The 18,326-nt window shown below is 33.9% G+C and overlaps 1 protein-coding gene and 1 long non-coding RNA gene across 4 annotated transcripts in view; one reads left to right on the top strand and one right to left on the bottom strand.

The window, feature by feature from the left end:
• The window catches only part of LOC126975257 (cuticle protein 16.5-like), a 351,637-nt gene that overhangs the window by 137,513 nt on the left and 195,798 nt on the right, over nucleotides 1-18,326 (bottom strand). The gene's annotated exons all lie outside the window — the stretch shown is intronic.
• Nucleotides 5,137-6,296, top strand: LOC126975282 (uncharacterized). Its single transcript, XR_007731673.1, has 2 exons — nucleotides 5,137-5,441; nucleotides 6,018-6,296. It is a non-coding gene; the product is annotated as an uncharacterized LOC126975282 (long non-coding RNA).

Raw genomic sequence — 18,326 nt, 5'->3', positions numbered from 1 at the left:
TGATGAATTATAGATATATTGCTACAAACACGAAACCAAAAGACAATCAGCTCAGTGGGTGTTTCCTTTCGAGGATCGGCCAACTAAGGTAAAGAAAGGAAGAAGTCAAGGAAAAAAAATTACCTCATTCCTTGGTTGGAAAGGTCATTTCGCGACAGTTGTGCTAGAAGATGGAAGTACAGTTAATTGCAGACTGGTATGTCAATCGCTGTTTGCCTTTTGTCTAGGAAAAAAATTCGACAGCAGCGCCCTCGAAGCACAATCCTCCTTCACCACGATAATGCTTCAGCGCATTTGACTATGGCAGGTATCGAGTCACCGCCATAAGGTCCTGACCTGGCGCCCTACGACTTTTATTTATTCCCAACAACTAAAGATAAAATTCTAGGTATTCGCTTTACGAGCCCTGAAGATGCGGTGAAAGCGTACGAAATACCATAGAAGAGACCCCTAAGGAAGAATGGGCCCACTGCTTTTATCAGTGGTTCTATCGAATGCGACGTTTTTTTTTTACATTTTCAGTGTTGCCTAGGTATAAGCTTTTCATTTCCACAGAGTAAGTTAGTTTTGGATAGGTACACCAACGTTCATACATTTTTGCCTATTCTCCTTTTGTAGAGTTGCTGCCAAATTCTATCATCACACCATATGAAACAATCTACAACAATGCGGTTTTAAACCAACAACAAATAGCTTTAGTAATAAATATTTTACTGGGCTTATTTGACCTTTGTCTCAAAGTGACAAGCGTATTTTTTTTTGTGCCAATAATGGACGAGACGAGCAGTAAGTTCAGTGTTACAATGCAGTGCCACTCTGGATTCTTGAAAAACCCAATAACTCTGTACTGCACTACAATTGCGCTCGACACTCTGAGATATAAGATGTTGATGCCTAGTAATTTCACTACCTACGGCGCCCTTCAGACCGAAACACAATAATGTTTACACATTACTGCTTCACGGCAGAAATAGGCGCCGTTGTGGAACTAGCTCGACTATTATTGAAACGCTGTTAAAAAATCTGGTTTCAATCTATCCGAGCGGCACTGCACAAAAAAGTATACATAAACATATTTGTATTAAGTTTTCTACTTTCAGTATCACCAACGCTCACTTCACCTTTTTTGAGTTTAGTTGGAATTTAATGTAATTTTCATATAAATTAATTTACGTAGGTGCCGGTTTAAAATAACTGTGTCAACAAAATGTTCTGCAATTATGTCTGAGGCTGGCCGCTCGCAATGGTTTACGCTAAAAGGCTAAGAAGATGGGTCGCGACCTAAATGCTCCTGTAATTAATATAAATTATAAACATTGAGTAACATCATATTTCGGTTGAAAATTAGTATATAATATTAGACGCCACATAGCCCAGTGGTTAGTGACCCTGCCTACTGAGCTAGAGGTCCCGGGTTCGAATCCCGGTACGTGCAAATATTTATATGATGAAATGTTTGTTTCCGAATCTTGGATGTTTCTATGAATTTATGTATATTTATGTAAGTAAATTGTATTAAATATATCGTTGTCTTGTACCCATAGTCAAGGCTATGCCTAGTTTGGGGCAAGATAATTTATGTGTTTCAATATATTATATTATTATTAATTAAATCTCTGTACATTATTTAAGACGACAACAAATTTTGATATGAGATACATAATAGCTTTACGGGAAAATAAATACACTTTTATAATAAAGTCCTAGTCACTGTTCAGGTATTGTCTATAAATAAATTCAAATATTTTATTAAAAAATGGCTCTGTCGTAAGTTTTACTACTCCACAGCTGACTATCTACGTGATCGGACAGCCTGGGACTAGATTATGATTATTTTATAGCAATAACAATGGCAGTATGTACAATATTGTATATTTTATTAAAATTAAAAAAAAATGCTGAAAGAGGTTCTTGCGCCGCTTCTTCTCTCTCAGTGTGCCAGTTGTTTCGGAAGAGGTGGTAATTTCGTATTAGTTAGAAGTTAGTAGTTCCGTAAGAAGGTACGAGTCAATTAGTCACTACTTCTTTGTTCAGGCTGAATGGAATGGTCCAGGATCGAATAGTTTAGTTAGATAAACGTAAAATCCCTAAATAACTTTTATTACATTGCTATATTTGTAATTTATTATATTATTGTAATTTTTTCAAACAAAACAAATCTTATAAGTATATTTACAATACTATGATTAAATTCAAACTATCATTACGGGGAAACGTACCAAGAATACTGGCAGCATTTCCACGTTGGATAGCTAGGATCCAGGATCAAACGGTTTCATTAAGACACGAAAGGAAAATTAATAAATTCCTTTTAAAAGGAAACGAGCAAGAAGTAGTAAATAAATAAACATCTACTATCAACATTATTAATTTTATTTTATCTAATCTTATAATTGTATTTACAATAATATGTTAACATTAAATGAAAACTATCCTTACGTGGAAGCGTACCAAGAATACTGGCAGCATTTCTGCGTTAGATAGCTAGGCTGATCCGTTGAACGAAATAGCTGCCAGCGCTTGGGTTTCCAGTAGCCTTATTGGCGCGAAGATAGTACTTTTTAATTAAAGTATGTTCATTATATTTTTTAAAACAAAATAAATCTAATAGCTATATTTACAATAATATGATAGCATTCTTTTTGCGCTTCCCAATTGTAAATATAGTTATAGGATTTGTTTTCTTTGAATAAATACACTTATAAAATAAGTGTAATTCTCTGTAGAAATAAATTTATAATATCTATTGTATGTTTATGCTACTCTACTATAATAAAAACAAAAAATCGCTTCAAATTATTTTCACAGTACCGTAACCCTAGAAACGTAAATAATGCAAAATACATTTACAAGTTGACATAAAATTGTATATTTATTCAACATGCAAACCTCTCATGTCGGGAGTCTGCCCTCATTTCCATGTGAGACGTAGAAATATTATTGATCGCCTTTGAACCTTAGGGTCAAACTGCTTTGTACATACTTTATGACTATTGAGATTAAAACAAGTTTCAAGGCAAATGTTATATTATTTAAGTTGTCAAACTATTAAAGTCTGTGTGTGCTGTAATATACTTAACTATCTTATCACAAATAATGTGAAAGTTAGAAAGTAACAATTTAAATATTAATATAATAAAAACAAAACTTATACAATTTAAAAATTATAATACCATTTATCCACCCCTTAGAAACATAACATACAATGAAATTAAAATTGATGAGGTTGAAAATACCAAATTCTTAGGCATAATAATGGATAATAATTGTAATTGGAAAGCTCACGTTGAATCATTATGCAAACGACTAAATAAGTTTGTTTTTGCAATAAGGAGAATATGGCATGGGATCATAATATGGGGTAACTCAACAGTAATAAATAGAGTCTTAATAGCGCCAAAAAAATGTTTGAGGGCTGCAGCGGTAAAAGGACCCCTTGAAAGCTGCAGACCCGTATTTAAAAAATATAATTTATTAACAATTGTTGAATTATACATATTTGAGTGCTGTATGTTTGGTCGAAAAAAATTTTGCGAATTCAGTAAACATGAAAACATTTCTCTTTTCCCATCCAGGGACCCCATCAAACTACAAGTAGCTTGATGTAGAACTACAATATTTCAGAGAAACTGTTTGTGTATGTGCATAAAAATGTATAATCACATCCCAAAAATAATAAGAGAGGTATCGTCAAATATGAATTTCCCATCTAAATTGAAAATATACCTTAGTAAAAACTGCTTATATTCATTAGTCGAATATATTCAACTAAAAACTTGACTTTATACTATATAATACTGCTACTAATCTTTTGTTAAATTTATAATATTGATTTAGAAATGTATTTTATACAATTTGCACGTCATAAATGTGGCAAACATGTACTTAATAATATTTATATAACATCAATCTAACATGTTTATGCAAATAAAAACTTTTTACTTTTGACTTTGACTTTGTGAGTGTGTGTGTATGTTTGCTACTTCTTCCCACAAAAACTACTGAATGGATTTTAATTAAACTATAGATTAATATAGCTTACATATTATCATAATAACACATAGGCTATAATTTTTAAAGATGTAGTGTGAATTATCCAAAATATAACGATAAGTGTCAAGAAGAAGGGAAAAATCTGCAATCTGCGAGCTTTCGTCGTGTTTGCAGCACAAAGCCTGCAGGACTTGCAAAAAATCAATTAATCTAAATCGGCACCATAACTACACACATCTATTATAAAAACGAGAGTTATAAGATTAATTATTTTAGTCTAAAATTAAATCATAAATCATCATTTGATTACATTGTGATGTAAAATTATTGATAAACATCATTAATCGAAAACACGTACACGCGAGCCGAACCGTATTCGTGCTCGAGCTGTTGTATGGTGACCTCTGGATCTCTCTGACCTTTAAAAACAATACTGAGGCTCTTTCTTCTTCATTAGAATTGGATTAAGGATTCAAGTTCACTTAATTTGGTGAGACTCAAATTTACCGATTATTCCATACTATTTTTGAAGGTATTTTTACATCCAAAAAAGAGTTTCATAGCCACGGTTAACAAAGCTGAGTGATAGCAAGTAAATTATTATATATTCGAATTTATAAGAAATTCACTTTTGTGAAAATAAGATCAAGCTATCGTCAATATTATGACTTTACATTTGTGTTAGTAAATATAAGGATACCGTGTCCATTGAATGTTGAGCACGTATTTGTAGCAACACCTATGAGAATTTTATTTTGTGATTGACTTTTCTGTAAATCATATTGGAAAAATTTACTGGTGGGTAATAAGTGATTACGTCTGGGATACTATAATTGGATTAAGAAATGTCATAACTAATGAGTATCCCGAAAGTGACGACTAGTTAGTCTCATTATGCTAAGCATGTGTGAAACTTTATTTATGATGTTTACAGTTGTACTTTGTAATGAATTTATTTTACCTACTCGAACGAGTGTGCTGCAATGCGTAGTGCAGAACAGCGTGTGATGTCACGTGATGCCTTGCGCAGTATTCGCTTGCTACAGCGAGGCTCAAGCTATGGAGCAACCACTGGTGACTCGACAGGGATGGGATATTTGGTCAGGCTCGACCGAATGAGATAAAATAACGAAACATAACACGATGTTAAACTACACAGTTTTTACATTTTTATTGCATTTTACGAAATAACTCTTAATATTTTTTTTTACATTTTCATGTTTGGCTTTCATAATGGATGCAGCGGTGTGCCACTGGCTCGGACTGCTACAAAGTGGAAACTGCATGTGCTGCTTAGCCTGGCGTAGCATCTACGGGAGAGGCATGGGGCATCCTGAGGTGCGATGTGTGCTGATTTTTCTATCGCGGCATCTGCTCTTGACACTGCTGGTGCTGCAGATTAGCACCTGTACATGATGTTCTGGTGGTTGGTCACGACAACGTGTACGGTGAGAAATTTTCGAAACGAAAAATTGGACTATCAGTATCATTATGCAGTTGCGTTGCAGGTAGTGGAAGCTTTGCCCGGAGTTGCTACTTAACGTGTGGTGCGCTTATCTATGATGAGATATAGATAGATAGAGATGGTAAATATACAGTCAGTTTTTTTGGGTACTGCATAATAGCTTTTTGCAAGGAACATCTTGCCTCGCACAGCAACTCTGTGGAATCAATTACCGACTGCTGTTTTCATTACTTTGCAAAGTAATTTGATGCTGCTGAGTTTAATTATTACAAAATATATTTTCAGTTTTGAACTTTTTACTGAATTAAATATTGATTTTAAGGTTTTGATGATTTTTTAGTTATAACTTTAGCAGCGCCGAGCATTTTGTTTTTTGGGTTTTTAATGAAACAGCTGTCACGCTCGGCTATGTATCACTCGTTCGGGTAAAAACAGCTTGAGGAGGAAGAGACTGCGATTACTAACAGAAAAATATAACCAGAGAGATAGACATAATTATAATCATAGTTATGTATAGCTAAAAGACAAAAGCAAACCTTAAGTATACAACTGTTTACAGAGTGGGTACCACGACAGGAAAAAAGGAGAAAAGGGAGACCACGTAAAAGATGTGGATCCCATTGTATGCGGACAGCACGGGAAAGAGATGTTTGGAAAGATTTAGGAGAAGCCTACGCTACAGAAGTGACTACTACTTATAAATTGTAATAAAATTATAGTAAACTAGTTTAATAACCTATTAAATAAATTAAAGATCATATATATAGTTCAAACTAGAGTAAGATGTTAAATATTGCTGTAGTAGAAAAATAAAGGCTATTTTTATTTTTTTATGCAACTGTTACTATTTTATTCTCTTCTTCAATTCAGAATTCTGTACAGAATGGAATCACATGTTCCTTTGTTGCGCATGAACGAACTGTTCCACTCGAATCAGCCGGTTAAATCACCGGAGGAAGTTTATTATGTGAGAAAGGTCACAAGTTAGCCGTAATGTTTATAGACAGAAATTGATTATATTTCAATACCTGATTCAAATGTGACCATGGAGATGCCGAATGGACTTGTATTCGATGTGCAATTCGGCATACAATGCTTGTTAATAGTTTCGTTAACGTCATCCAAAAGCTGAGTTACGCTACTGTTATATTGTACACCAGTGGGAGGCTCCTTTGTATTCCGGCTAAATTATGGGTACCACAACTATAGCGCCTTTTTCTGTGTTTCGTTCTGAAGGGCGCCGTAGCTAGTGAAATTACTGGGCAAATGAGACTTAACATCTTATGTCTCAAGGTGACGAGCGCAGTAGTAGCACCACTCACAATTTGATCTCTTAAGTACCGAAACAATTATAACTACTTACATAAAATAATAAAAAAAAAGCTTTTTTTTGTCTAGGGCCACTACAAGTATCGAATTTATCACCAGCTTATCTATTATTTTCATATGTTATCCTCGAATTTAACTTGAGATAACGTTGTTCGCATTGTTTTTGGAATTCCTATTGTATCTGCACAAATCATAATTGAAACGACATTAGCAATTATTAGTTTAGCATTACGAATACTGTGAATAATTACCTATATTTGCATTCTGTCAATTATCAAAACCTGTGGCGGTGTTGGTTGAATACCATTAGTAGTTAAAGTGCTGAGTGTTGTCTGCTAACGTAACTAATCAAGTTATATTTCAACGCCCGGTGCTTCTTAATTTAATTATGTGTCACGCACGCCTAAAGATCCTATTTATTTTTTTATTTTATTTATTTATTCAGAAACAGACAGTCTTACAAATGATTTACTAAATTAAATAACAGATACTAGACCTAGAGTTTCCTTAATTGACAGGTTTAATAGCGAACAGTCTATTATAATTATACAAACATAAAAAATACTTTAAAATATCATACAAATCCTATAAGAATTTAAATAAAAAGAAGAACTGTAGTGTACTGCCAAATTATTTTATAATATAAACAATTTTTTATGTTTTAAATTTGATAACGCTCACTTCTCCATTGTAGATCCTGTAGATAGTTAAACAAGTTAGCATAGTAGATAAACGATACGTCACTCGAACGGTTGGCTCAGTTAGAAAGAGCGCCCGCACGGAACGCGAGAGGTCGCGGTTTCGAGTCCCGCATCGTTCATAAAATTTTGTTTTCAGTTATATTTGTGCATTTTATAAAATGCGTTATGGTCGACATGCACATGAATACACTTTAATAATAAAGTCCCAGCCACTGTTCAGGCAATATCTATAAATAAATTTAAATGTTTTATTAAAAAATGGCTCTGTCGTAAATCCAACCCATATTACTCCACAGCTGAATATCTAAGTGATCGGACAGCCTGGGACTAGATTATGATCATTTTATAGCAATAGCAATGACAGTACAATATTATATATTTTTATTTAAAAAGAGGGCAAAAAAAGAATGCTGGGAGGAGGATTTTTCTGTCTCAGAGCGCCATTTGTTTCCGAAGCGGTAAGGAATTAGAAATGACATCAAAAAGAATTCTAAAGGAATCAATTTTGAGAAAATAAATGCCTTTTATGCCTTTTCATGCCCTAATTATAACTTTATATATTTTTTTTTATGGAATAGGAGGGCAAACGAGCGTACCTAGCGATAAGTGATCACCGCCACCCACAATCTCTTACAACTAAGAGAAATCTAATTCTAGTTACGATTATTGTAATTTTTGGAGTCTATGCCATCCAAGATATGCTTGTAACTATAGGTTGTTACAAGCAACAACAAACTATGTAGGTAGTTATAGGTGAGATGTGCTTGAGTCGTCAGGAGGTGAGAGGCGAGAGCGGGTCGCAGCGGAAGGACACCGATTCCAAAAATTACAATAATCGTAACTAGAATTATATTGTATAAAAATACGCAATTATTTTTATACATTTTAGTGCATATTATATCTATAGTTTTCGAATAGTATTTTTGAAGTCGGTTGTTTTTTTGTTAATTATCTTTTCGAAATATATTAAATAAATAATTAAATATAAGAATATTTAATTATTTATTTAATATATTTTTAAGGGCAGGGCGTATAAATTACCATCAGCTGAACGTCCTGCTCGACTCGTCTCTTATTTTCATTAAAAAAAAACACTTCGCCAGTTAAGTAACGTTTCTAAATGTATGTCGGTCTGTTTCCCAGCTAAATAATAAAATGGTCGAAACAACACTTAGCTGGAGATAATTATGTTTCAGATATTCTAGCGTGTAATATGCAATAGGCTTTAATTCTTTAAGTGAAACAGTATTACAAAAATCTAACTTTGCTTTAAGTCCGTACAATAACATGACATATTAAGAGCAAGGACCTATAATGGCATCGAACAGAAACCTAATAAATGCATTCGTTTGTTATAATATTGTAATATTAGTATCATTTTAAAAATAATTTATTAATTTATTTATTTTAGTGTGGGTGACAGCCATAATACAGAGTTTAATGTAAATGTTAGAAAAGTATAGGCCATTTATGGGATACTCCACAAGTAGGAAATCAACCAAAAATTACAATGCTTTTTTTTGCGAGATTTAAAACTTAAAAACTAGATTATATACAATACAATTCTGTTTAGGATCTAGCCTTGAGTTGCAATAAGCCAAAATTAGTAACAATTAGGCAAAATTATTTAATTTTGCTAAGTAAGTCGTGAGATATCGCTATTAAAATCTAAACGACTTTTATTGAAGTGAAGGTTTTTTCCGCGAATTAGGAGTACGATATTTTTTGGATGGAAATAACGCTTGATAGTCAATTGACAAAGTTTTCACTATTTAAAAAGAGAAGGTAACTAGAGCAAGCTTCTTTTTCATTTGAAATGTCATGTCGGGACTCGAATCCGTAACCTACCAGTGGGAGGCTCCTTTGCACAGGATGCCGGCTAGCTTGTCGGAACCACAACGTCGCCTATTTCTGCTGTAAAGCAGTAATGCGTAAACATTATCCCAGTTATTCATAATAGTCTGCTAACTTAAAGCATTGCTAATTCTCACTCTGTCTTCTTCTATTGACCTAAGTCAGAATGAGAAAAAACACTCCTTAGCGGATATTTTAAGTAAGCGGACCATTATGAATAAGGGGGTATGTGTTTCGGTCTGAAGGGCGCCGTAGCTTGTGAAATTACGGGGCAAATAATGACATAAGTTACACTCGTCAACTTATGTCTCAAGTTGACGAGCGTAACTGTAGTGCCACTCAGAATTTGTAGATTTTTCAAAAATCCTGAGCGGCACTGCATTATAATGGGCATGGCGTATCAATTACCATCAGCAGAACGTCCTGCTAGTCCCGTCCCTTATTTTCATAAAAAAAGACCTCTCATGTTCCGCGTAAGCGTTCTTCCCCTGAGCCACCCTTTCGAGTGATGCCTCGTTGATAAATCTTGTATGTTTTGTTCAAATCTCAGATCGTGGCTTCATCTACAGGATCTACTTTACAGTTGATAACCTGCTCAACCCCAATATTTGCATATTAGGAAATTGACTTGAAATTCTTCTTCTTCTTCTTAGTCGGACACTCTTGTCAGAGTGGTCGTGGTTGCGCTGACCAGGTACATGGTGGAGTGTTCGATGGGTCAACATCCTTTCTGAGGGTAGATCTCCTGGCGATGTGCTTCCATTTCTGACGGTTAGAGGCGTTGCGAGTACACTGGACTATGGTGGACTCAGTGGCCTCAGTAGACTTGAAATTACGCTCTTTCAAATCTAAGCAATATGTTATTTTTTCAAGTGATAACCCATACTTCTGGGATTGATAACCATCAGTCCCTGATCGTTCATAAATTATGTTTTCAAATTTAATTTGTGTAATTTCTACCAGAAGTGAGGGTTGTCACTTTAAAAAATAACAAATTGTTTAGTGTGTATTATTTTTAAGGTGAGAGTAGTGACAATGAAATCTATTTCAATTATCAATTAAAACATTTAGTAGTGAGTGAAGCAGAATCCTAGAAAAACTTTACTCTTTCATCAATATACAGAAGAAAAAGAAATAATCAAGAACCTCAGGGACTTGAATTGTATTGTATATTTTAATTTGAATTATTAATTCCTTGCCTTTATTAGTATCCATGCAGAATGCACATAATGCACGGGTTAGAGTTTGGGGTTATAGGAGTTCTGTCCGAAGAATCAGCCCCCGCTTAACCCAAAACCGATTGGTCAGATTCAGAGTTCCACGCAAAAAAAACTGCTAATTCAATGGCTATTATACTCATAATTGTATGGTTAATATTTGTGTTCTATGTAAAAATGCCGATGCTTTTAATATTAGGTTAATTTAAGTAGAGGTTATTACGTCAGCGTTACAGCGTTTCTTACAGAAACCAAAAAATCTAATAAGTTAAAAAGTTCTCAGAAATCTAACGCTCACAAATTTTTTATTACCATTCCTCTTTCTTGTGAAAACAAACAAACTGACGATGCGGGAATCGAACCTGTGCCTCTCCCTATATGCCCCTACTGCTCTCAAAACAATGAGTTCACCGCTTAGATAATAATGTTGATAGTAATGCATTTTGTAATTGCAATAAACACATTAAATAAATACATTCACACAACATACACACACACAATCTATTATTATAACGCAACAAACGAATAGTCCAGAGAAATATTTTAACATTTCATTAAATCATTCCCAAGAGCGATGCAATAACTAAACTCAACAATTTGTAAATTTAAAAAGAGAAAATAATATTTTATAGTGAGAAATGATTTCAACATATCGAGTGGTTGGAACTGCTAGAGATTCCACAAGTTCCCCTTCGAGCAACGGAATATTCACGTGAATATTTCAAATAATGACATACACGGTCGAGTCATATAAAGAATTTTCCTCATCTAAAGTACTTCTTCCTTCATAAACACGTTTAAAATGATGCTTTAGTAAAATACGAGGAATGTTCCAGCTTCGTGTGCATTTCATAAAATATTCTGATTTTCGTGTGTTTTTAAAAGTAACGTTTTATTTTACGAGGGTGTCGCAATTTTTTTAGCTCTAGTATTTGTTTCTACCGTTTCGCCAAGTGGTTAAGTTTTTGAAATATTGTTCGGTGTTACGCTGTATCGATTCTATTTAAAATTTGATTAATTAATTTAACAAATCAGCCTACCTACATATGTACAATTGAGCAACATTTTAACAACCAAAATAACTGTGTTTATGCTCAAAGCTATAAGAAAGCTTCCCAATTAGTCGGCAGAGTGCAACGTGGGCACTATCCAACTCGAGTGATGGTTTGGTGAGGTATTAGCTATGAAGGAGCGAATGAGCCATACTTTTGTGAAAAAGGTGTCAAAACATCGGTGCAAGTGTATCAAGATACCATTTATGAGAAAGTAGTGAAGCCCCTTAAAATCACCAAGTTCAATAACAAAGAATGGTCCTTTCAGCAAGACTCAGCGCTGGGTCATAAAACTCGGTCTATGCAGTCTAGCATGGAAAGGAACGCTTCGGACTTCATAAGAGCTGAAGACTGGCTGTCGTGTAGTCCCAATTATAATCCACTGGATTATGATTTATGGTTTGTTTTAGAGAGTACGGCTTGCTCTGAACGCTATGATAATTTGGAGTCCCTAAAACAATCCTTACGATTGGACAGTGAAGAATTTTCCCATGGAAAGAGTGCTGGCTTTATTGATAACTCAACGTTTAAAGGACTATATTTCAGCCAATGGAAACCACTTCGAATAAGCTTTTTATATTTTAAAAAAATGTTTTATATTTATGTAAAAAACTAATGCACTGTAAAAGTAATAAATGTTATTTGTAATAGATTTTTTTCTTTGTTTCAGTATTTATGGCACGACTAAGGTATATTCATTTCTGTCTACAGATAAGCCTGTCATTAAATGTTGGCAAATAGTATTAGATATAATTGTGTTCTTATTTTATCGTAGGCAGTATATTAATACAGCTTCTGATCACCAAGAAATACAATCCTTAATGTTGGTGATATACATATATATTGGATATATACACTGGCCTGCAAAAGTAAGTACCACACTTTTCAAATTAATTTTTTTTCTTAATTATAGAAGGTAGAGATTTAAGATTAAAAACGTTTTGTTGCAAATTCTATAGGCTTTAATTCTAAGAAACTAAAATTATACATTAGTAACATTTTTAACTTAAAAAAGATAAGACAATGAAAATAGACATTTTTAGTTAAGTGTAAAAAAATTCAAATAAAATGTATTACATGTTATTTAATTTTTAATAACTGGTATTGCCTCCTCGAGCTCTGATTACAGCTTCGAGCCGGTTTGACATACTGAACACTAGGTTTCGGAGCCGATGTTGGGGAATATTCTCCCATTCTTCTACCAGGGCCTGCTTTAGTGCCCTGAGGGTAGTAGGTCAAGCTCATCCCAGGCGTATTCAATCGGGTTGAGATCAGGACTTCTTGATGGCCAAGCCATCACGCTGATACCGACCTCGTGAATATACTCTTGTACGATATGAGCCGTTTGTGGCCGGGCATTATCATGCATCAGCATCGATCCATCACCCATATTTGCTAAATACGGCCCTGCATACTCATTGAGAATCTCTTGAGCATATCTTTGCCCAGTAAGGGTGCCATTTCCTATGGCTACTAGCTCTGTGAGACCTTCTGAAGATATGCCAGCCCATACATGTACACTGCCTCCACCGTATTGTACTCTTTCTGAGATACAGGCTTGAAGGTATCGCTCACCAGGTCACCTATAAACACTTCGCCTTCCATAAGAAGTGTAAAGGGAGAATCGAGACTCATCTGCAAACAAAATTCTTGACCATTCTTCTTCATCCCACTGCATGTGCACTCGCTGGTCTTCGGGGTTTCAAATTTGCTTCAGCAAGTCTTCTTCTCACTGTACTGTCACTAATGTAGTCCCTCCGGGTCTGAAGTAGCTGTTGCTGGACTTCAACTGCATTTTGGTGGCGATTTCTTAGCACAGTGGAAATAATATAACGATCTTCTCGGGCACTGGTACACCTGGGTCTGCCATTACAAGGTCTCCTCAGATGGTGTCCAGTCTCTTTGTACCTTCGCTTTACCTTCTGGACCGTTCGTACCGTCACACCCACCATTCTTGCAGTGCGACGCATACTGATGCGTAGTTCCAGAAAGCCATGATCCTAGCAATTCTTCAACTGAAAGAGGCATGATAAATAAATGTTATGTGCTTTTTAGCATAAATTTTTAAAACAAGACCCATCGATGTTGAAAAAAATTTAAAACAGAAAGAAAAATGTGAATGATAAATTGTAATTCGGAAACGTCCACTTTGAAAAAGGAATGGTTTTGTTTTTGAAGTTTTTTTTCAGCCAATTCTTAAAAGAAGGTTACCGACTATAAAGTTTTTATGTACAAAATTAAATTCTCTTTGGAGTCCCTTTTATTTCGAAAGTATATCTTGTGAACTTAAAACGTTATCCCAATTTTAAAAGTGTGATACTTACTTTTGAAGGCCAGTGTAGTTTGCACACTTGTTGGCGTTCAAATTGACGAGACACTTCTTAAAATACTGCTCTACTAGAAATAATGAAATATTTATACTTTTTTTTCACAGTAAACTGTAAAAAAGGTTTTTTTCAGTTAACATGGCCTATATACATTAAAATAATACACTAGAGAATTGTAGTATTACTGAAAAAGTTTCGCAAAACCATATGTGACTAAAAGTACCTATCCATTTTTTCATTAAATATTTAATTAAAGACATCGTTTCCTGCGGTGGTTTTTTCTCTTTTCAGCATTAATTCTTATCGTTAATATACCTTATAATTATCTTTTACACTATATCATTCCAAAAAATACTTGAGAAGATATCAAAGCACAATAAAACACTATGCAGATCAGCGCTCTCTCCCTCAGAAAAAAAATACTTTTTATTTCGTGCAATAGAGAATCAGCTGCAAACATAATTGAAAAATAAATTCTATAATCAAAGACAGTTTTTTGTCTAAACTATCGCTATTTAAATGTAAATTTTATATACATTTGATTAAACTTTGGCAATAATAAAAAGTCAAGGCTGTTCTGCCAAAAGGTAGTCGCATTTACAGCTAGGGCAAAGCTTATAAAGTAATTATCGTTCTTGCTATTGTAGTTCTTCCTAATCTACTTAACGTAAAAATAGCAGCACGACTTAAGGAATTAATGTCAGTAATGCGTAAGGTTACGATACATTATTTATAACCATTTTAATTTATGTCTATTGAAATAATTTAAAGTAAATGTGGCAAAAGGAGATGTCCCAAAAGTACAGATAATATTTGATGATCAAGTATGTGGCTTGGTATAAGCTTCTGAGCTAATACATAAGGTTCTACTACATGTAGTAAGAATAATAAATCTTATACCTCTTATACATAATAAAGATAAGAAACGTAGTTTCTAACAGTATTGCCAAACACTTTACTGTTACTATTATAATGTTTATGTTTTTATAGAAGAGGAGGACAATCGAGCGTACGAGTCACCAGATGGTAAGGTAAGTGATCACACCACCCACATTCTCCTGCAACACCAGAGGAATTACAGGATCATTGCCAGCCTTTAGAAAAGTGTACGCGTTTTTTTGATAGTACCCGTATCGTCTAAGAAACACCGCACAAGGAAGCTCATTCCACAGCTTGGTCGTACGTGGAAGTGAGTTAAATTATGTGAATTAAACAAAATCAAGGTACTACTGGCATGCCCGTAGTTGTCGCGTCTTTTCACAGGTGCCAGTTTGGCAACGCGCCGCGTCCCCTCCCGCAACGAGCATGCAAGTAAATCAAATTTTTTGCTAGCTACATGTATGCCAGTTACATGCATGCCAGTTCGCGTAGACACATTACAGTAGCTGGTACGTGCAAGGAGCTGGTATGCTAGTGTGCAAGCTACGGGCATGTGTATACCCAGCTTTATGCATTGTAATATTCTAAAAATTCAGTGACAGTTGTTAAAACGTGGAAAAAAATGGAGGTTGGCTGTTAACCTCTATTTTTTCGAGCAATACACGCACACTAAAGCAACAACCCTGGTCTGTTTTTATCGGTTGTCTAACAGCAAGAGGCTCTATCTAGAATTATAATTAATTATCTAAGTAATATTATATATTATATATTAACTATTATTTATTTAACTCAACGCTTCATGACATTTCCAGGCTGATATTGACAGGAGTCGAGATAGTAGTAAAAGTATTAGGTAAAAAGTATTTCATTGTAAGTCAATCAAATAAAATACGACAAAAAAATACGGGTTGCACTCCGGGAGTGCCGGCAGAAGTGAAAACATGAACATGAATGTTCAAGTATATTTATGAATATAAAATAACTAGCCTTTATATGGTTTTAGATTATTCATTTATTGCGCTATCGCAAACAAAAATGACAATTTATATTACCTACATGAAGAATTTAACACTTCAGAACTATTCCAATTATTTAACACATAATCACGTGTCCTGATGCGAGTTAAACATTTTATACCCACCTCAAGAAAACTTTGAAATTATTGAATTCCAAATAACACTCAATATATTTTTAAGATGAAATTAATATCGTAAGATATTTGTTTTAAGCTTTGAAAAATTATGATGTGAATACTTATAAGCACTCAATAATAATTAAATTTTGCATTAAAAAGATTTTAATGCCATTTGATACTTGAGCAAAATGTTTACTGTGACTTATTTTTCAATTCGTTTTTATTTAATAATAGACAATCGTAGTCTCGACCAGTTCTTAAATAGATTCACTTCCTTTCTTAATTATCTGCGAACACAGCTGCAAATGATGACAACTAAATTACTTACTGTCAAGAAATCCAACTATTTTTATAGTTAATTTGTAGTCTTAATACTCACCTTTGGGTTGTATAGTATATTTTTAGTATTTCTTTGAAAACATATCTAGCCGTATTAAATTAGATATTTTTTTTTAACCATCAATGGATATCCAAAGGGCTCACTTGATAGTACGAACGTGTTTCAGCTTCCACATTTACAAGATAATTTTAACTTGTAAGCAGTAGATCGTCAACTAGTCTAACTGACTTATTAACTACACATTTTAGATTTAATCACCTTATATCATTGGATAGACTGACTCTGTATAGAGCAATGCAAGCACATTAAAACGAACTAAAGTAATAAACCTCGCCTATTTTCATCGGTTGTCTAGCAGCTAGAGGCTCTATCTAGACGTACAATAAACTGTCAAAGTTACAGATGATACGGATCTGGAAAATACTCTAGCAGTACAAATAAACAGGGATTAATACTACTAAATACGGCTTTATAGGCAGACAATGATAAAAAATGAGAAATAATTATAAATATTACACCTTATGATTATATAACAGCAAAGTTTTATTATTGAATATTGGCTTTACGATGTCTATATTATGCCGTTCTTTTGGTATGATACCAATCGATAGCAGTATATGGAGAGCCGATTTTTTCCTTCGGTTTTGAGAACTGTACTCTTCAGAGTGTGGTTTTCGCAAATATGATATGTGATCGGAGTAACAGTTATACCATAAAATGTAGCGTGTTTCGGTAAAGGTTTTTGTATATAATTTATGGTGATTACTTATCCGAAACATATATTTTTTGACTTGGAAGTACCTATATATTCGCAACACAAATAATTCAGTCAGTGACATTTCATTACATAGAAAAATTCATACAAAGAGTGGGCGCGGGGAACTTAATTAATATGGCAAAACAACGTTTACCGTTAAAAATACTTTAAATACTTAACAACATAAATTAATTATAATAAAAAAGTATGTGTGTACTTATGTATGCCTAACGAAGCAAAAATCATTAAAATGATTTATTCCTCGTGCTATTCTACGTTTTTAGAAAGATCAATTTTGTAAAAATCTTGTAAAGATGGCCTTGACAATTAATTATTAAATAATGAATACGGTTGTATGGGATTGAACCAGCCTTTGCCTGTCCTAATAATGGACGAAGAAACCCAAAAAAAAAAATAACGAATGACGCAAACGTCAGAAAAAAAAGAAAGATTCTTTTTGTCTTTCAGTGGCTGGGAATTTATTATAAAAGTGTATTATACATTTCAGAGTAAATCAAACGTCGTGAAAGGCGAATCTAATGTAAGCGCACGAAAGAAGTTATACTTTTTTTTAGTGTAACAAACAAAAATTTATAAAAACTATTATACCCCGTTCTATGTTACGTTTGTAGAAAGAACATTATTCTAACATATTAATAAATAACTGAATGTTATCATAGTTGTAAATATAGTTATAAGCACGGACGAGTAAATACATTGCCCCACGCACACACTTACACTAATACAAGCCGATCGGCCGCCATTATGAGATTTGCCATCGTCTGACAGATCAGTTTGAGTCGCAATAAAATATTTTAAAAATGCCGTCGTGCGTTGTTTATAAGTATTTATCTACCCACGCTCTAAATCCTCTATTAAAGATTCTGAAACAGTTAGCTTATTACCAACATTAAAACACCCAATGTTCTAATAACCATTACATCATCCAAACGAGTGTTGTAATGTTGTACTGAATTTCATAACAACACTCCTATGTTTTTTTTCGATCCCCTCATGCGCAAAGAGTTTCAACAGACAGCCACATTCTTTTTGCTCGATGCGTGGTATCTGTATGAATTTAAAAAAAAATAACATTTTCGTTTACGCGCGTTCCACATTACCAGAAGTCGCACGCCGTAAAAATAATTAAGTTATTCGAATCCCCGCCATTTTTATTGTTTTGTTTACAAAAAATGAGCGATTCATTTTAAACGCTGCAAAAGAACATTATATTCGTGTGAATTTGAATTATTGCACTATACAAAATGTAAATTAAT

Source organism: Leptidea sinapis, chromosome 35 (genome assembly GCF_905404315.1).
Source record: "Leptidea sinapis chromosome 35, ilLepSina1.1, whole genome shotgun sequence".
In the NCBI taxonomy this organism is placed as follows: Eukaryota; Metazoa; Arthropoda; class Insecta; order Lepidoptera; family Pieridae; genus Leptidea; species Leptidea sinapis.
Note: the sequence above shows the minus strand (reverse complement) of the source record. Positions and strands in the feature narration are given on the sequence as shown.